The sequence below is a fragment of the Passer montanus genome, unplaced genomic scaffold (assembly GCF_014805655.1).
Source record: "Passer montanus isolate IOZ18808 unplaced genomic scaffold, ASM1480565v1 scaffold2, whole genome shotgun sequence".
Classification (NCBI taxonomy): Eukaryota; Metazoa; Chordata; class Aves; order Passeriformes; family Passeridae; genus Passer; species Passer montanus.
Window position 1 is genome coordinate 12,205,980 of NW_024366591.1, and position 21,169 is coordinate 12,227,148.

Genomic DNA, 21,169 nt, shown 5'->3' on the forward strand with positions numbered 1-21,169 from the left:
TGGCTGCTCTGATAAAAACATAAGACCCCAGGATAGTAAGACTCAAAGCTCAGGCTCTCCCCTCTCTAATTTCAGTAAGAGTCAATAATGTCTACTAGAAACAGGTTTTGACTGTTGAATTCCTATAAATTATATTGCTACAAATCCTACCAAGTATTGTATCAAACCACAACATTCTCAACATAAAAGTCTACATGCCTGCCTACAATGACTTGCTGAGCCAGTACTTGGCAATTTCATCTGTCTTGAAAGGCAAGTTTTACTGGCTGCTCTGATAAAAACATAAGACCCCAGGATAGTAAGACTCAAAGCTCAGGCTCTCCCCTCTCTAATTTCAGTAATTTTCAAAATCTTAAATTTCATTCTTTAATTCCAAGCTGCCAAGAGAAAACTGCTACCTGCATGAAGCTGTATGAGGTATTTTGCATATCGGGGATAATAGAAACAAGGAAGTCCCTTTTTTGTCAAGGAAAAAAGTAATCACACATGATCCTAACCAAGAAAAGAGGAGTAAAAAATTCAGAACAGATTATCAGAGAACACTTCCCCATACACACACAAACTCATGTTCCTCACTTGTTATTTGCTCAAATAAAAGCAAATGCCTGCTTTTTATGCACGACATTAAAGGTAAAAACCAAATACCTGAATGCTATAATCACAGTCCCTTAACAAAGCAAAGATACTTACAACATCACTCTCCCTAGCACCCGAAGAAAAATGAAAGAAATAAAAAAAACTTCTCTCTTATGAACATCTGTGCAAATTGGGCTTCTTAAAAAAATAAAAAAGTTAAAATATTGGTGTCAAGAAACTACCAATTCCTTTAACTCATTTAAAAAGTGAAGAAATTCAATTAAGAGATTCAATGAATTATTTAAGCCTAATTGAAAACCAGTTTGTTCAGAATATCCAGGCAGAAAATTAGGTTCTCTAGCTTCACAAATATAGTCTCTTGTTTGTCTTAACATGATTCACACAGACCGTATTTTTGCTCAAAAGAGCATCTTCAATTAAAATGTTTCAGATTACAGATAACAACCATTTCAAAACACTCATAACTACACTTCAATCCAGGAAACAAAGTCAGTATACTAAAATTTATACGTGTCATGGTGTAAATTTTTATCAAGCTCAAAGGAAGAAGTGAAAGAAAATCATGGTTTTTGCTAAGGCAAAAATTTTGATTGCGTAGATAATGATTGGCTAATGCAATCAGTCATGTGCTTCTCTCATTTTAATGAAATATAAACCAGATTTGTTCTAACAGAGGCAAACAGTTTTGGTTATTTTAAGGATTTGGGGACATCTCCACCCAAGAGTTTATTCGTAGGGGTCATCTTTTGAGAACAGCAAGCTCAAAGGTAAAGTAATAACCAAACATACAATTAAAAGATATGCTTGATGATCAAACAGAACAGATCTTCAGTTTTGCACATTGCTGTATTTCATTTCACCCATATTTTCCTGAGAAAATGACTACAATTATTGAAAAAAATTCCTAGAATTTTTCTTGCTAGACTTCTGATCCAAAATAAACTCTCCTTTTTTTCATTTTGGCATACTTTAAAGTTTTTGCAATTACATGTGAAACTGGGACAGTAGGACAAGCCTCAAGGAACCATCAAATGCAACTCTTTCACTCTCCTCTGGCATGACCACTGATACCCTGTACTGCACACTCCAAAATGGTGAAATCTCTTATGGTTAACTCCCACTCCATAGAGGTGGGTAGGCGGAAAGAGGCTAATGAGCAGAGAAAAAAATCCACCCACTCTTTGGAAGTACACCAATCATTTTGTAAACACTTGCACTTTTCATAGTATAATGACATCACCTATCACTGCCAAAGAGTCGAAATGTGTGCCCACTATCAGACACGTGGGTACTGCTCAGAAAGCCCAAGCAGGAGAAAAGGTCTGAAACAGCTGGGCCAGGGAACATGAAGTTAGATAACTAAGCAGCCAAGTACCATGAGCTCCAACTTCCCTCCTGTTCCCCAAAGATAAACCAAGTAACTAAAGGGCAACTTCTACTTCCTTCTCATTTATGTTGCGTGACTTGCCTTGAGAAACATCTCAGTTTATTTCATGAACTTTGAGATTTGATTTAATTTCCCAGCAACCCTCATGGTACTCTCTCCTGATCAAGGAGCACAGAGGATTGTGTCTCACACACTTTTACTTTTGGACTGATTGAATACTTTCCTTTACTTCTGCGCTGGCTCAGTATTTTCTTTTCCATTCTTCCACCCTTTACAAAACTCAAACAATTTCTTTAATTGATGGGAGAGGTGCCACTGGTAAATACAGTATTCATGTAAATACCTACTGGAAGCCAGACTGGCAAAAAAATAAATTCCTTTTTCATCTTAATCAAGGACTTCACTTGTTTACCAACATATCCTTTACCCATAATATTTTAATGACAGTAAGGCTGAGTATTTCAGCCACTCCTTAAAATGCTGCTCCAAAACAATTCAATACTGCCACTGTCATTCCTCCTGCTCCCAGGCATGCATTCCCCCTCTCCCTCCCCTCCTGTGAGTGCCCAATTCTGGCACTCATCTGATTCTCCAGCAAGCCAGTTCAAGGAGCAAAACCAGAACAGGGAATAATGTCGTGTTAATTTTCTGCTAGTTTAGCTTTGAGTCAGATCAATGTCAGGGTGAACAATGTCAGGCAAAGAAGCAGAGCCAAGTTACACTGATCTACAAATCACACCCTTACATCTCCCAAGGACAATCTTGGAGGGGGGAGAAAAATCAAGATTCTACTAAACACTAAATCAGAGTTTTCTGATTTTACATTATCCTAGGACTAGAATAAACACTGAAAAAGTTAAAAACCTAGCCCAATCGCACAAAGCTGCTTCTGGCAGCTGTTACAAACTGGCAACAATGTAGGCCTGTAGGCTAAGAGGAAGGAGGAAATATAAAAGCTCTAGAGAAGCTATTACAAAGGGTAAATAACAGCAAACCACTTCCTTCAATTGATAGCAGCTATAATTGGAAACAACTCTGTCAAAACACAGCACCTGAACTTGACAGGCAGCGGAGAAGTTTCGGAAAGATTGGTAGGACAACGCCAAGAGAGAACATCCCACCAAGAGTTAGGGAAGAAAAGACCTTTAGCTATTTAACACAGTACCATAAGCAAAACAATGGCCACAGAACTCCCGGTTTCTGACAATCCTCTCCTCTAGAGGGGCAACTGAGATCCTTAGATACAAAGGGTGTCCATATGAGGAAGAGACAGCTGGGCTGCCATAGTTTTAGGCTAACAAAGCTTTACTTTGTATCTGCAGTTATCTTCACCTGTGAAACTACACTGGCAGAAATCCTTGGGGTAATAGTGGAGGACTTCTGACAGCTGCCAGGAAAAAGGGGAAAAGAAAGGGTGAAGTGTGGTCATGGAAAACTAGTTGCTGCTTTCTCTTTCTTCTCTATTAGTTCCCAAACCAACACATAAAAGGACAAACCCAAGAGCACCACTGCAATATTTGGGAGGAAGCCTCTAGTTTCCACTTATTTTCTGCCAAATTCTTAGTAGTAGAAAATAAACAAAAATCCATCCAATAACCTCCACCAACACTAAGATGAGGTAACAGACACTGATAGGCATGAGTCAAATAGAAACACTCATGGTAGTGCCCATACAACTTGGTTTTCTTGTTGCTTTTCTTCCAAGGCTCTATCTGATGCGCACGTAGAGAGAAGTAAGACAGATATCTAAGCAGCTACTCCTCTAGCTCCCAGTTAGCTTCCCATACTTATCTTCTTCAAGAATAAGATACAGATTTCCCATCAAGAAACTGATAATATCAAATTTTAAAAATTGCTATTTTTGTAGGATCCCCATGTTTCACTATGAAGTGTCTTCAAGGAAGACAAGAGTGCTAGTTGTTCTCCATCCTTTTGTTAAGGAAAGGAAAATGTGATCACTGCACTCGCTGTTTATGTAAGGGACTAATACCACTGATATTTTTTTTCTGCACTTTACTCCACACAAGATTTGGGGGAAGGGGATTAACTAAAAAAGGGGAGAGGAAAGCCAGAAAGAGCTGAAATGTCTCCAGCATTCACAGCTTCCCAGTAGCTATTGCTTCCTGCTGTTACAACCTTCAAAAGATGATCACTAACCCTTTTACAAAGTAACCTATCTACTACCATCTACGTTTTCCTACCTTAAACTAAAATGCCTTACAAGAACCCTGACAACAGATACATACTAACAAGACAACTAGCTACTCAAAAGGAAAAAATTAACTAAGTAATCTGCTCTGAAAAAGGCGGACAAGGAAAAGTAGCAGGAAAGCTGAGAAAGAACAGAAAAGATGCCTCATGGTGCTCGGCACGTAAAGAGTTTTCAGTCTTGTAAGGTCTTCCACTTTTTCACATCACTTGGGAAGAAAAGAATCCAACAGCATCAGTAAGTTTTACACAAGCCTAAAATTCACATAAAAAAATCCAGAGGACTTGCAACAAAGATTTTGTCCTTGCAACTAAGATTTTGTCCTTGCATGATCCCCATTCCAAGCCCTCTCTGTAAACTGTGGACAGAGAAGCAGAAGAGAAGTGCAGAAATAAACAACTTCTACTCAGATTTTGACTTCCCACTGTGTTTTCTGGATATTGTCTGGATATTGATATCAGCTGATAGCCTTTTATTGAGGGAAAAAAAAGAGGAAAATCTAAAAAGTACACACAATTAAGAAGAACTGTTAAACCTCAGTATCTTCTAACCAGAGATATAGCCAGAGATTGTGTATTTTCAGGAAATTAAAGAAAGCAGAACCCATTTTATGAAAATAAATATTAAACAAGAGCATGGTGAAAAAGTAACTCTGCTAGTCCAGATATCTCTCCACAGCTTTGACATACTAATACATTTCTTGCATTTGCAACAAAGATAAGAGGCCTGTTAATAGAAGTAGACCAACTTTTGAAAGATAAAATGAACAGTGTCATACAGATAAAGCAGCAAAGGATTTGTAACTATTTAGCTCTGTATTTCACAAGAATTCAATTTTTACTCATCCAAATTTTCTAATGTTTGTCCTGCAAAAACAATAAGCCACAGGTTATAGGCAGCATTCTTTGCAGGCAGGCATAATTAAAAAATGCAGATGGGGACTTTTCAGAGGAGCTGGCAAGAACCAAGGTATAAAAAAACCCCTCATGCTTTAATATTGTGATATCACCACCGTTTCCCCCATAAATTAATAGAAAAGTACTATTCCTTCCAATTATATTTTAACAAGAGGTTCAGAAAGGATGATAAAGGAGTGACAAAAATTCTTAAGTTCATAAGGCAAACAAAGCTGCACTGCTAGCTTTCCTAAATCAATTTAAAATCCCAGTCAATCCATATATATCAGAAAACAAAGCTACAACAGCCAGAGAAGGTGGCAATAGTAAAACATAAAATGAGAAAGGGCTTTTGAAACCAGTGAATTTTGACAGTCTGCATAGTCACTGCAGGCATTCTGCAGCATTCACTGACATGACAGTGTAAGGTGATGACTTGCCCTTATCACAAACAGGCAGCAGCTTGAAGTCACACAGACAATGCTGAAATACTGTTTTGTCCAAGACTCTTAAAAACGTCAAACATAAAGACAAATTTCTTTTAACTAACAAGATCCCATGCTATTATAACTGAATATTTTTCTAGATGATGTATTCCTCTCAAACTATATTATGTTGAGGCAAGTTGCAGGTCTCAATCTCATTTGCGTTGGCAAGAATTTCTCCCCTCATTGATGGGGAGTGGAAAAAAACCTTCCAGAAAGCTGCCCCTGGCTCTGCACTGAAGAAACATAAGCTTCAGTTTGGCCTGTTCTTTTGGCTGGTTCCAACAGGAAGGAAGCCTGTAGCTTCATCAACTCTGCTAACTTCATTAGGTGGTACTTTAAGATGCTCTCCTGTCACAGCAATACTACTGGCAACCAAAAACCCTAAGAAATCCAACAAAACCGACATAATAAACACAACCAAGAAAACATGGAAGAAATCACAGCCTAAGCTTTAGCTTGAAGAAGTTATTGGTATCTGCCAGCCAAGAATCTGAACATGCAGGCCAGGTTAGCAACTATTGCTGAGTTCCGAAGTCCATTCAAAATCTGCAACTGAAAGAAAGAACACCTACACACTAGTGTTAATTTACTCAACTTTAAATGAAGCTTTGTATTCATTAATATGTTTAAATAGCAGATTATAATGTAAGACTTCACTAGTTTTGCTTTATAGCCATTAAAGGTTATAAAAGGCTGCAACTCTAGGCTACAAATAATGCACCCTTGTAGTACACAGGTCAAACATCATTACAAAACGTCTGTTTTGCTATCCTAATTTAGCCACATTTTTCCTCAAGAGTCAACAAGTGCTACAACTTTTCTCTCAATCTTTGTATTTCCATAGTTTACATAACTCACTGCCCTTACACTTACCTATTAGCCACACTTTGACTAGTTTCAGTGGGTTCTGTATTTCCTACTGCACTGCAAAACTGGACTACAGCATTTAAAGATCAAAAACCCTAGAAAAAACTCTTTCTTATTGACAAAGAGAAGACTGCTAGGATTCTTGCAGGCACCATCACTTAAAGCTAATTAAAATACAGCTGTTGAAAGTATTTAAGACTCCTCAATTATGTCCAGAAAAGAGGAAAAAAATTACTGTTATCACCTTTCATCCAGGCAGGTCACTACTGAAGATTATAGTGGTAGAATCCACACACATGGGTTCTGTGGTGTAGTTAGTTCCACTAATGAAGTTAGTTCTACTTTTTGAAGGGCTAGCTTTTAATTTACACCATTTCAGTATTTCAGTTGGTGACTCTGAACAGCTGCAGTGCCACAGTGTGTAAGGATGATTCCTTGAGCTGCTCTTCTTTCTCCACTGTCATAGGACCATTCTCAGGTCTACAGCTTCATGAGGGGCTTTCATTATCCACAATACCAGCTTCATTAACTCTTATTTCTTCTGTGTACCTATTCTTCCAGTTTTTCTACCATATCTCAGTTTTGCAGAAAAACCTATTTGTGGGCTCCTACTAAAACCACATCAGTGAACTCAGAGGAAAGGATGGCAAGTCCCTGCCCTGTCACTGATGTAGCACAAAACAAACCCCTCAGTGTGAAGTTACAGGAGGCTACCAGACTGGTCCAGCAGCTCCTCAGCACCCAGGGCTTAGTCTCAGCCCACGAGATCACCTAAGTTTAACAGCAACCTGGTTAATTTTCCAACCACCCATACAGAAACTGCCCTGGCTCACAGACAGATGAGACCAGAACAAGGGACCAGCTGCTTGTGTCAGTGAAAGCAATTTTCCTGTTCAGTCACAGCAAAATATCAATAGCCCCTCATGCCCACAAACACTCGTGTTCTTCCATTTTTTGCTATAAACCTCTTCTTTCAAAGGTTTTTTTTTATATATTACTTCAAGAGTAATTAATGTATGGAGAATACTGACAAAATAACAAAAGCATTCCTTGCATGGCAGCTAAGGACTATTTTTGTATCAATAAACTAAAACTACTCACTCAACATTGCAGCTCTTCCAGAAAAATAACACCATCCACACATGTAACTGTACTACACCAGCAATCCCTGTATGCAGACTGTGCACCATGGAAGGATGACACTTTCATCCCTCTAAAATCATGCAGCCATGCTGGTACCTTTCCCAGCTTTGACAAAACCAGTATCATCAGAACAGTCAAACTGATATTTTTCCTCCACAGTATGTGTATGAAAGCACTACATGCAGAAACTATATTTTCCTTTTGATCTGGAAACCACAGGGGTTTTCAGTCCCATGCAGGGGAAAAGAAGAAACAAATAATGGGTATTTTCTCTGAACCTTAACACAAGAGACTGGAAAGAACAGGAATTTCCACAATTCAAATGACAGCTTTCACCTGCTGCTTACAATTTATTTTATTCTCCTTCACCAGATATTGTGGAAGAGGAAGAAAAACAGTGTTGCATTTTATGCATGGAAAAGAAAGATTAACATATGCTTCTTGTAGAGGCACAAAAACTGATCCTTTAGGAACTTTTTGTATATATACATTCATGCTACGTTTTAACTCCGATACAGAACAAAATTAAATATGTATTTTTAAGAAATTACTTGTGGTCGAATTTTCCTTGTATTCAACTCATTTTCTAAGAAACAAGAAGTTCCAATACAGAGTGAAGCCCCAAGCGTGTCTCAGATGTGACCCACTCTCATAACCTTCAACTCTCAGCTTTGATACACCAACCTCTACCCTAAGCGGCGACCAAAGAATACAAGCTAGTGAGGGTCTAACTCAAGCAATTTCATACTTCTTCTATGGATTTTGCAGGCAAATGTTAAAAGTAATGTCAAAACATCACTAAATGAATCACAGCTATCAAAGACAGTTTAAATTAATTTTTAAAGACTGGAACAATTACTGGAGAACTAACAGGCCTAATAAATGAAAGACAAAAATACTTTGCTAAATGTCTTTGTCTAATCCAATATATGTACCTAGGTAAACAAATTTATTATTCATGGGACTGCAAACTCTTCTAGCACTGACTTATTTAATAAATATTTATACACTGCCTTGCACAAAAGGGCCTAATACACATTAAACTCTAGTCAATACCATATAATAATCTGGAATTGGCAGTTATTACAGTAAGACAGTTTTAAATACACAACTTTTTACACACAAAATAATCTTATCCCCATTTACCAAAGACAACAGTAGTACTAAAAAAAAAAAAAAAGAGCAAGACATCAGATTTTTTACTGCTTTGTACTTATCAACCTACAATGCCTTTTCAAGCACACTTTTGCTGAACCCCTGGAGATTGTCTGTTCTCAGGCTTAAGGCTGTTAGACTTAAGAAGGATAACCTACTATTCCCCTTGAAAAACAAATGCTTGTTCAACAAATAGTTTGAACCAGTGGAATGAATAGAAAGAATTCCAAGTACAGAACTCAAGATATTTTTTTTTCCTATCCATACTCTCAGAAAAGCCTAAATGAAGCAGAGGCAAACTTAGCAATGATACTGTGAAGAAGAGACAAAACAGGAATGAAATGACAAGTGCTGAATGGGTCTCTTAAGAAAGATTAGAGCAAAAAAAAAAATGGCAAAGTCATGTATAAACAAGAGGGCACTAATGCTTCAACTATAAAGTACAGACCAGCATGCCTAGGCAAGGTAAATGGAGAGGATATGAATGACCAGATTTCCTCTTTTCTAGCTCACCTACATATATGATAGGACATCAGTAGAGTGGCTGGAGGAGATAAATTCTGCATGACACAGATATTTCAAAGAGTAAAGAAAAAATAAACACACAACCCAAAAAACTACTGAATGCTGTAGAAAGACAGGAGAGTACTGCAAAGAGATATGTAGCACAGCACAGATGCAGAGAGGGCAGACTTCAGCTCTTAAAGAGTTTAAACACAACATGAATCGAAAAAAAGATGCAATTACAGCCCACACTGTACAACTTAAATATTTCTTTAATTGTGTGCTTTTTCCCCCTATATATAGGTGAAACAGATAATTTTTTTCTGCCTGGGGAAATCAGGCTTAGAACTTACACATGGAAAGACTTTTCTGCATTTCTAGCCTTCAGTACAAAACAAATAAATTTCCAGAACCCAAATAGCTTCAAGAAAGGAGATTATTTATCTGAATGTACATGTCACTCCGTTTCTGAGGCATCAGATCAGTAACTGATGTCTGTGGTGTAGTTAAATTTTGAAATTTACTGTATTTTTTAAATTACTTTACTAAACCTGTCTCATTTACCCTTTAAAAAAAGACATTCTGAGAATACACTGACAAACTGATGGATCAGCAAGACATTTTTACACACAGTGCAATTTCCTTTGAAAAATGCATTCTAAAGCCCTAGCTTTGACAGTCTCTAAGAGTTACTCCCTCAACGTATTTATGCTTGATCTTTCTACAAGTCACTTATGAAAACACCTGATAACAGGAAAGCATATTCTTGAAAAATAAAGACAGGCTGCAGCAAATAAAATTAAACAGTTGCTGTTAAAAAGTATTTCCCATCTGCCAGTGATCTCTTATCCACTTCTACTAGCACTGTGGACAAAACAGAGGTGTACCAGGCAAATACTTATTTCTAGACTCAAAAAACTCCATAAAATCTTTAGTCTGTAATAAATCCATATTAAAAAGCAGATCATTTCAGGCTTACTGAAACAATCTGATACTACCATGGCTCACCTTCACAAATAAATCAGTCAGACCTGGGAGTACATCACATGTACCATTGCACGCAACAGCCCACAGAGACACCACTCAATTATACTACCAGCATGCAACCAACATGTAAGTCACATTATCTAAAGAAACTGTAACTACACATGATGTAACAATAAAATAATGTTTTTGATGGTGTATTTTGAGAAAAACATGTATGTCTTACACACTTACGTAACTCCTCCCTTACTCATGTACATTCTTGCCCCGTGCTGCTTCACACACTGTGCCAGTCTGGGCACTCCTGTTGAATCAGACCCACACAAACACAAGAGCAGCCACAGCTCAAGAGGCTCTGTAATGAGTGGAAGCAACAACATCACCAAACCGCTTTTTTTTTTTCCAGTCTTCATCTTCTTAAGAACCTATTTTAATGTGACTTTTCTTCAGGGTTCTGTCCCAGAAAGCACAAAAGTAATATAGTCCCGTTTCCCACAGACTTTCTCTCTGCCTCAGCCATGCCCTTGTGCTCCAATTAGTCACATTCCACCTCTATCCCAGACGCCTATTATCTTACCACGCTCTTCCAAGCACTGGCCACAATATACTTAACCTCTCATGTCCTCTAACTACTGACTAGAGAAAAGAGTACAGCACTTCATACCTGGTTCTTATCCCACAGACAACTGGCAGCTAAGTACAGGCAACTGCTAAATTCATGCAAAACTTTCCCCTGAAGAGATGATCTTAATTGAAGCCATCAACTTCAACAAGTTTAACTTTTGTTCAACATTATTATAATGTAAAATCTTTCACACCTTGACCCTTGACTAATTTCTCTGCTGAAATTTTGATGAGCTCAAAATTTACTGAGACACAAAATTAAATGAAATATGATTGTTCAAGATTTGTGACTTTAGAAAAGCAAATTAAAGACAGTTTATACACTACACAAATATACAAAACCAGCAACTATTTCTTAAAACCCTTACAGAAAATAAGTGCATCTCAACATTTTATCCACAAGAGAACTGCTGATTCTGAACTCCCAAACTGCAAATATTTATTTTCTAGCATGTCCAGTTAACTAAGGCTTCTTAAAGAAATTGCATTTATGTGTTTTGTTTGGCCTTTTAATAACTACTTGCATCCTCTGATGATTTTCAAGTGCATTTTAAAGGACATATAAAATCTCACAGATAAAAAGGGTTCTACAACTTTCATGAAAACTGGCAGCTTTGTAGAAAAAAGTAACTTGAATTCATGCTTTCAATGAGAGTAAAAGCAGGTTGAATTCTGCCTCCTCCATTGGCAGCCCCAGAAGACCAGCCAGCCAGCACCACAAAGCACAAGATTTGATAAATTCTGGAACAAGCATAGGATACTTTGCATTTAAGTGGTAATCTACCTTAAGTTAATCATCAAAGCAGTGAGCATATAAAGTGGCTTTGTCCCATTTTTGGCAAATTCTAGCAAAACTAACAATATCATGACTAAAAGGTGTACAGTCCTAGTGGCTTGGGTGATAATTTTTTAAAAACTCATATATACAACCTACACTTTTCTCTGCCATGGAGTATTCCTAAGTTAATGTTTTTTTAAACACTAAAAGGAGCACAAGGTTTAAATCCATGCTGAAACACAGATTTTTAAATAATGGAAAAATTAAATTCTGTTCATAGTACAGCCATGATCTGAATGAGTTTTAAACCACTCATCATTAAAGACAGCGAAATCTGATCTTCATCTGTGCTTAGAATAGAAAAGAGCTACACATTTTGCACACTGCTACAAAAATGATTCCACACAGCATTTTTCTAAGAGTAGAATGCATATTTCAAACAAAAAAAGAGTATTTTTCTGGTAAAATTCTCTGACTAGGTATTTACTTACAATTTATTTAGCACATTACCAAATTATGCTTGACTTCTTGCAACCAACAAAAAAATCTAATACATTCTAAAATATTATGTATTTAACTGTATCTTAACTGCACCTCTGGTAACAAGAATATACCAAGTGATGCTGTTCATTTAGCAGTGGTCGTGTTTCAAGAATATTGTGATACTACACACAAACTCCACAGATCTTTTAACTTTACTTATGTCAAGCCATTTCACTTGGTTTCACTAGAATCCAATTACTAGGAACACCACCTAAAGGCAGTGTAACAGAAACCAGAAAACCCAGTAAATGTCTGTACAGCACTTGCAGTAATTTCTTGACTGAGAGTCTTACTTGCTGATCAGTTCAATAAAAATAAATCCCGAATTTTATTATAATTAGGATAAATGTCTACAAAAACATCTGTCAGTGAAAGCATCAATATTGATGTCAGTGATTTTTTGGTAAGCATTCTCAAGAGAGGGTGAAACTGAAACAACTATTATGCTGAAAAACTCCTGATGAAATTGAAATACTTATAAAAAAATATTATCCAATCTGACAGCATTCTTGCTTTCACAGTTGCATTTAAATACGTGGAATCCAAAGCAGACCAGGTTGCAAAGAAGCGTTCAGGATGCCTCAGAGCATCCACCAGCATTTCTCCTCCTTGAAACGGAAAGCACACACTTGCCCAATTGAGATAACCTACTACACCAATGAAGTGAGAAAACCCCAACTTGAATCACTGTATACATTCGTGGTAAAAAAGTTACCTTCATGTCAAACATTTAAATATTTGAGTTTTGAATACAGCTTTAAAAAAATCCAGTTCTGAATCACTGGAATTTTTGTTCTGTTTTCTGTAAAAGCACCAACAGTAACATCGTTCAGCATTCCGCTTGCAGCAGTTCAGAAAAGATCAGCCTGATCCCGCAGTCCTAAATTTACAGTCATTTCACAAACTTGAGGTCACGTCTGACCAACTTATTTCTTCCAGTGTTTCCAATCATGGAGATCATGATAAGGAGGCAATACTTGCAACAGGATGAACAGTAACATAGTTTTACATTTCAAAATACACTCTCACAAAGAAATGGTTTGCCAATAGCTCTTTAAGCTACCTAGCAATTTTTTTTTTTCTGAGAATAATCTCTTCAACAGATGACACGTTTAATTCTACAAGACTCAAAAAACATACTAGTTACACATAACACCAAAACCCATTACAAAACGACCCAAGACCTTGGCCATCAAAGCAATGCCGTGGTGCAGAAAACCATTACCACCTTCTCTTCTGTCACTGCTGGAAAAGAGACGTTTCTACCAGGACACTGGCATAAGAAGAGTGCCCATTTTCAAGAATTCTATTATTGTATCAGCAGACATAAAGGAAGAGGGTAGAACCATTTGACTTCTCTTATATTGAGAAAGATAATGGTTTACATTTTACAAAGTCTTGAAAAGCTGGCCAAGCAAAGGTGGCATAGCACAGCATAGCAAGATGGCACTGCCCCCACACTGTAATGATAGGGATGATGCTTTATCAAGTATCTCTTCAACACAAAATTGGGACGACCCAGACTGAGTACCTCCCCCAAACCACCTTCCTTACCTCCTCCTCTTTGGAGGCTCTCTCCCCTGTGAAGCAACATGAGAAAAACCATCCAGGTCTTCTCAGTTTTTACAAGAACTTGAGACTCAATTGAGGCTTCATTCTGCTGCATCACAAATCAAGGTACTATCTACAGTTGAGAATACCCAAGTTTAACCTGTGGATCACAGTCTGGTCACAACTGACTCAAATTTTTATTTAAAATGGAGAGCAGCACTCACTGACATGCCTCTCCTAACGTGTCAGTGGAACTTCCCTCTTGCCAAAAGCAGGTATCAGAATACAGTTACAGCTGTAACTGTATACAGTTACAACAGTATAGGCAAAGAACAAATAATTGAAAATTGTATGCGAAACACAAATGCCTAATTATCTGGCAAATCAATAGCTAAGCTGAAAATTATTCCTGATTTCAGCAAATTGTGGCCAATAGCGAATATAATGCTATTGCTACAGCATCATTATAAAGTAGTGCACAAACTGTACCATTTTGGTGGGTAAAATCACGACATGAACTAATTTGAACAGTCTAAGACTCTGACTTATGCTGATGTTTAGAAGGCATATGTTAGACTGTTGAAAATTATATGCAGCACCATTTTCAGCATTCTACAAGTGAACTCCAGAAACTGCTTTATCAAGTCTGTATCAGATATCCTAAACCCATGACTAGAAAACGATACCTGAAACCCACTCCTTGCTAAGAAGGAAGCATCCCTTTGGAATTCCTTTTTAATATATGTCCTTTTTAATATATCATCACTCATACAGAAACACCCACGGGTCTTGGGAACAAACCAGGCCTTGCCGAGCCACCAGGCATGGCACAAAGAACACCAGGTTTCTGCCCTGAAGGCCTTGCCTACATCTAACAGGACTGATCATTCAGACTTTGCAAACGAGCCTTCCAATGAATGAGACAGAGTACTACACACCTCCGCAGAGCCTCCCCACGTCTCTCAGAGGGACAAAACAGAAAAAGGGAAGAAAATGAGAAACACTATGTATCTCCTCTCTGCAAAACCCCTCTTATCAGAGCCATTTCAGGAATTTCTACTCGACAACTAAATTGACTCGAATAATGGAAACCAACGTCCCAAATATACTATATATGGAATCGAGCCCAGCCAGCCCCCGCAAAGACACGGGGCACCAAAACCTCGCACCTCCGACACCCGGGTACTCATCCTCAAATGGCGGAGCGTCGCCCGGCGCACTCACACCTGTCACCTGCCAGGCGCCGGGCCAGCCCCTCCCTCTCCCTTCTCCCTCTCTCCCCCTCCCTCCCTCCCTCCCGCAGCCAGGCGAGCCCGCCGGCAGCTCCCGCCCCTCCCCGGGCGGCCGCAGCCCCCCGATCCCTCCCCGCGTCGGGAAGCTCCAGCCACTCGCGAAGGAAAATAAGTTTCCATCTCTCTCTGAGCGCCCCGCTGCGCGGAGCCTTCCCGTCCCTTCCCGTCCCGGCTCTCCCACCCCGCCCCAGCACGCCGGCAGGAGCGGGGTGCCGGGGCTGCTCCCTCCCCTCGCGCAGGCCTTCCCTGTCTTCCTCACCCTGCCACAGCCTGGGGCGCGCTCAGCGGCCGCGGAAGCCCCGGCTGCCCGCCCCTGCCGGTGCCCCGCGCCTCTCCCTGCAGCCCCCCGGGGATGGGACCAGGAAACCGGCCCGGGGAGCCGCCACCAGGCCCGTCTCGGCGGGGTCAGCCTTACCCTGCTGCCGCTTCTCCTCCTCCTCCTCCTCCTCCGCCGCCGCCGCCTCCCCCACCACCACGGCAGCAGCCGCCGCCACTACCGCCGCCACTACCGCCACCAGCGCCGCCGCCGCCTCCGCCCGGCAGGGGGGACCCCGCCGACCCGACCCTCTCCGCAGCCTCCCGCCGCCGCCGTTCCGCTCCGCGGGGGGAGGAGGCGGAGGAAGGAGGAGTGGGAGGAAGGAGGGCAGGGGGGTCCGTGCTGCCGCGGCGGCGGGCGGGGTGGGCGTGCGGGCTGTGCGAGGGTGTGCGCGCGGTGCCTGTGGCGGCGCCGCTCCCGCTCAGCCGGAGCCGCCGCTGGGGCCGCGCGCCGCTCCCGGCCCCCTCCCCCCGCGCTCCCTGCGCTCCGAATCAAAATAGAGCGACAATATGGCGGCGGCCGCCCCAGCATCGCGAGACCGCGCCGCGAGCGCTAACGGGGATGCGCCGCGCGCCAATGGGCGCCGGGGCGGGCGCGGGGGGGAGCAGCGGGAGCGGGAGCCGGGCCTGAGCGGCAGCGGGACACCGGGCGGTGCGGGAGCTCGCCGCCGCTCCCTGCCGCCACCGCTCCGCTGGCCCGGAGCCAGAGGAGGCAGAGCGGGAAGCGGCGGTGGCGCGTAGGTGGGCTGCCCGCCTGGAAAGCCAGCAGGGTCAGAATGGGCTGGGGATGGAAGGGCAGCATCTGCAAGGGGAAAAAAAAAAAAACTAAGAAAATTAATATTAATTAAGCCCTCCCTCCGCCCGCCCCACCCAGTTTATAACCAAAACGATTATTTCGAGGGAATTGCCAGACGCTTTCTATCAGAACAATGTGGAGCGCTTGCTCCACATTACTCAGAGTACGTGATTTCCATCATCCCTGTGAGGTAGAGCTCTGACTAATCATCTCCCAAAAATGTCACCAGGCGAACAGGGCGAATTCCTCTTCCCCTCTCAGCTCCACCAACACTCTGGTCCAGTCCACAACAGGCATCCTTAATTTTAGTGGGGTGTCCAAGGAGATTTTTGTATTTCTGTAATTTGGGAAGTTTCAGCTTCAATGAAAAGACAACTTTCTTGTGATATTGTAAAATCATCCAGTAAATCAGTTGAGTTTCGGGGTTGTGATACCTTACTCTATCTACTCCTTATTCTTCCTATATTTGCTTTCTTCCTGCATCTCTTGAATCCTCTTCCTTCCTCCCTGCAGTGAGCAGGTGCTGCTCATGTTGTCTAACAATAGTCCATCCATCCATCCATCCATCCATCCATCCATCCATCCATCCATCCATCCATTCTCGTGTCATCTTACTCTGAAAAATACAGTCAGACACAGAAATAATTTTAAAGTTATCTTTATCATCTACAGCAGAGGGAAATTGCCCAAAACCCTGTAACCTAGAATGGGACCTGGCAAGGAATGGGACATGCCAAAGCTTTCAGCTTTCCCCATACAGTGGGCTAGGCTGGAATCAATACAGAGAAAGGTTTTCTCCAGCACCTTAACTCCCAGAGGCACCAGTGATTTCCTGCAGATACCAGTGCGTGAAAGGTACTACAAAAGGGCTAGGCCATAATCATCTCAAACCTTGAAACCATCCCTTGAGCTATCCATTTCAGTGGTGTGACAAGAGAGAGCTGCACTTTCTTTGTAAGACCTCAGCTGTTAGACCGGCAATTAACAACTGCAACGCTGAATGATAGAAATGAATAAAAAATCTAGCATGCTGTAGGCAGGAACTAAATTACTCATGACAATTTAGGCTAAGTGTTCTGTTACAAGAAATAAAGACAACATTGCCATTGAAACAATGGATATTAGCAGAAATAATTGGAAATGCATTTTCCAAATGAAAGCATTTATAAGTGAAAAAATCCCTCACAACTACATTTAGTTAAAGCTGTCAGAATCCCAAGGGAAGCAACTGCAAGGACTGACTGCTTGGAGAAGGCAGGGAGAGAGAAAATACCAAGGTGTCTAATACTGAGTTGTTACACTGTGATGGGGAAAAAACAGAAAAAAGGGGAAGAGGAAGACAGCTTTTTTCCCTCACAAAATGTGGAAATATAGGGGTGTGTGTGTGTATGTATGTACATTCCAGTTTGTACATTCCAGTTTGAAAACAACATGAGTTATTTTCAAAAGCTGCAACAGAGAAGGCTGCAGTTCTTTTGCCCATCAGCGGCATGGAGCATGGAATGCCCGTGTCCAAACCTTATTACTCAGCCTGTCTTGTGTCATGCTTATACAGCGTTGAGAGTCACTGGCATTTGTTTGTTTGTTGTAAACAAAATAGTGTTTCCCCTAACAGACAGAAATTATCACAGTCTGTTACAAAAATGGGTAATGGGGCACCTAGAGAGAAGGTGCAGTGGGAACATAGGTCACAGCTGTACCGGGGCTTGCCCCACTCCAGGTTTTCAGGTACATTAATCAGACCTTTCACTTTTGCCACCCGTGCTGTAGACATGGTCTGTAGGCATGGTCTGCCTGGTCATTGCTCGAAGCACCCTGCTCTTCAGCTCTTCCAGCACAACTGTTTCAAACTTTGTTAAGCCATTCCTGACCTTTCAGGCAGATAGGATAATAAACTTACATGAATATGTTTTTTGCACAAGAAACTTAGTTTATTTTGCTAAGTTTAACACCCAGTTAAATATTTGACCCTTTTGCCTACAGTTGCTAAAACAGGGATTTACCACAGGAAAGCGAGACCACTTCTCACCTATGGTGCTATCAGCAGAATTTACTGCAATGCTTGAGCACTGGGATCATGTGAGTGAGCTGCTTGTCCCTCCCCCCACCCATTTTCCAGGCTCCCCACACCACGTCTATGTCTGAGCCCATTGCTAAAGTAGCTCTTCTCCTATAAACAGCTAATTTTGAATCAGTTTTAGCACCTTTCCAAAATCAAAGCACAACCATTTAGGAAATCAGTATTTTGTAGAGAGATTCAGAAATGAACTGTTTTCTGTGTATCTAGGCAGATCTATCTAATAGTACATTCTCTGTGTAACTTACCATGGTGCAAATCAAAGCTCTGCCAGCAGTGAGGCACAGGCCTTGCATCTTTCCCTTAAGATTTTAGACATTACTCCCCCTTTTTGCCATAGAAGGTACGAGTTCATGTTTTTCAAACCTTCATCGGACTGTTTATATTTTTCCCTGCTAGAAAATGAAATTTTGAATAGGTTTGTGGAATTATTCAAAACGTATTGTACAAAAAAGCTATTTCTAGAGAGTACAGTTAATTTTATCAGCTTGCTACTGGCAATTCTGATGCTGAAATTTCCTGAGAGCGCTCTTTAGGAAAGGTAAGAGGAGTTGTCCAGTTAAAATCCACAACAACTGGCATAATAATTTCTGAAATTGAGTTTAAAAGTTATCTTCCACAGCAGAAGGTAGCATTGGCAGCTTTAAAGACACTTTTCCATTGAACATTCAACTGGCAATCTATTTTTTGCTCTTCTAGATAGGAGGTCTGTCAGTCCTCCTATTGGAAGAGTGACAAAAACAGAAGTAGCATTCATTGGCCAAGGACAGTACTTGCAAGCTCCTAGCCTGAGGTTGCAACCACAGCTTCTCCTACAAAACCAATTAGAATTTAAATTAATAACATGATAAGGAAATACAGAAATTTGCCTTATTTCACAAGAAATTTCAGGCACAGTACTTCTCCCATTCCATGTGGAAGTTACCAGCTGTGTTACCAGTTACAAAAAGCTGTTGTGCCCCAATGTTTTCCTTTGCAATCTGCAGAACACAAACAGCTCCTGTTACTACTGTTGAGACTCCCTTCTTTTCCAGGTTGCTGCCATCCTTTCTTCAAGATAGCACCAGCTTTTTCACTTCCTAACAGCTCATCTGTTTGGGAGTGGAGCGCAAACATGACATTTGCGATAAGGATGTGATTAAGAGGTGCCTTAGTGGTTCATGAGTTCTAGCAGCTTCACAAGATTTGGATAAGGCCTTTGCTGAAGGAAAAATCCATTGAGATTTTGAGGACAGCCAGCCTACCCAGGCTTTTCAGTGGTAAAAGCACAGGAACCTGTTTTACAGTGGAGCATTATTGTAGTCTATGCACTAAAATGACATACAGAAATAGCATGTTTTGAGACTTGGTAAGTCTCCTTTTAATGCATTAGAAAACCCACACTTGTTTATATCGATCATGAGCGTCGTAGGAGAATGTTTACACTCGAAGGAAAATATCTTTGTCTACCCAAAGCAATTGTGAATTTTTTTCAATAATTGTTTTAAAAAATGGGAAAGATGGTCATATTAAGTCCATCTTTTGAGTAAGTAGGGAAAAGTGCATCCTTGACATATCTTTCAGTGCTCTGAATAAGTCAATTAAAAATGTGTGAATAAAAGCTCATATGCTCATATGACATACAGTTGAGTCAGTAGCTACTAGTGAGACAAATTTAATATTACTTAATGCTACCATAATGCTACCTTTTTTATTAAACTATTTTATGATAATTCAATGACATAAAATATAAAAAGCCAAGACCATTTGAGATTCCAAAATACTTCAGGAGAAACACTGAATATGTTTCTTCTTAAATCCACTGTTTCCTATGCTTTGTTGGAAATGGAGTAGAAAGTTAATGATAAAAAAATTATTCCAATTTTCTTAAGATTTATGTAATACTGGTATAGAGTTCTTACATGTCTCTAGGGTCTTGATCAGCAAGACACCTTTAGTCTCTTGCTAAGGTCCATCGTTATTCAAATACCTTTCAATCACTTGCTTAAACTTCATGCTGTGTTGAAACCTGAGACCAAGAATGGGCTTAAGTGTTTCTGGACAGGTATAACTTGCTGAGTTGAGACAGGAAACCTACCTTGAACTCCAAACAAATGACTTGCCTGTTCCAGATACAAATCAAGCATGAATGTTTTCATAGTAAAAAACCCTTGCAGAATGTCTTACAGCTCTTTCTTTCTCTAGCTACCTATTTTAACCTCTTCTGTCTCAGTGACTTCAGCCAAACCCCTTCCCTTTACACATTTTGTAAATGTGAAAAGTGAGAGTGAAAACTGCAAGATACTTAATCTTACTATATATGTTAACACACAAGGTGCAATAATTATATAATGTTTCAATTTCCCTAAATGTGAAGGAGGCCGTTTGTAGGTGGCTAATATATTTTTAAAAAGAGCCCAAAGTACTCTCTAAAACTAAATGTTTAATGATATTAGATTTCTCTGTCTTCTTCTGGCCTTCTGCCCCACCGCTGTAATTACCTTAACTTATCACCCAATAATGAAACTCTCTGAACAAATCCTGTGCCTGCTATTAAGGAAAATTAAAGCTGACTACAAATTCTCTGCATTCTTTCTTCTCTTCAGCTGCAGTACTTGACAGCTTGCATGGTACAAATGAAACACACAAAGCCTTTAATCCGTCCCACATAAAAAAAAAAAAACGCAACTCAGAGCTCTGTAATGCTGATAATGCTGATAGGTATTAGACAAAGTCAATTTTGAAGAAGACGGTACCGGCTCCCCCTTTTGAGTGGAAAACTCACTGGTGTAACAAAACAATTAATCATGTGAGCTTATATACGCACTGTACTGGTTTGTTTCCTTCTGGGTCTTATGCAAGCCCTTGTAAGGAGAAAGCAGCTTACTCCAGGTCCACTGTGTCCTAGGTCTGTCCGAGATTGCCAGCAGAAGTGAAAATTGTGGGAATACATTTCTCTATGTAACCAGCTGTCCTCTAGCTAC

At 40.4% G+C, this 21,169-nt stretch overlaps 1 protein-coding gene across 2 annotated transcripts in view; it reads right to left on the minus strand.

Moving 5' to 3' along the window:
• The window catches only part of TAB2 (TGF-beta activated kinase 1 (MAP3K7) binding protein 2), a 61,368-nt gene extending 45,497 nt beyond the window's left edge, over positions 1-15,871 (minus strand). The window contains exon 1 of one of the 2 annotated variants that reach the window (XM_039707187.1): positions 15,434-15,871. The gene's annotated coding sequence lies outside the window, so the exon portion shown is untranslated. The remainder of the gene's footprint in view (positions 1-15,433) is intronic. The other variant, XM_039707186.1, reaches the window with a different exon arrangement.
• Between the last annotated feature and the right edge of the window lie 5,298 nt (positions 15,872-21,169).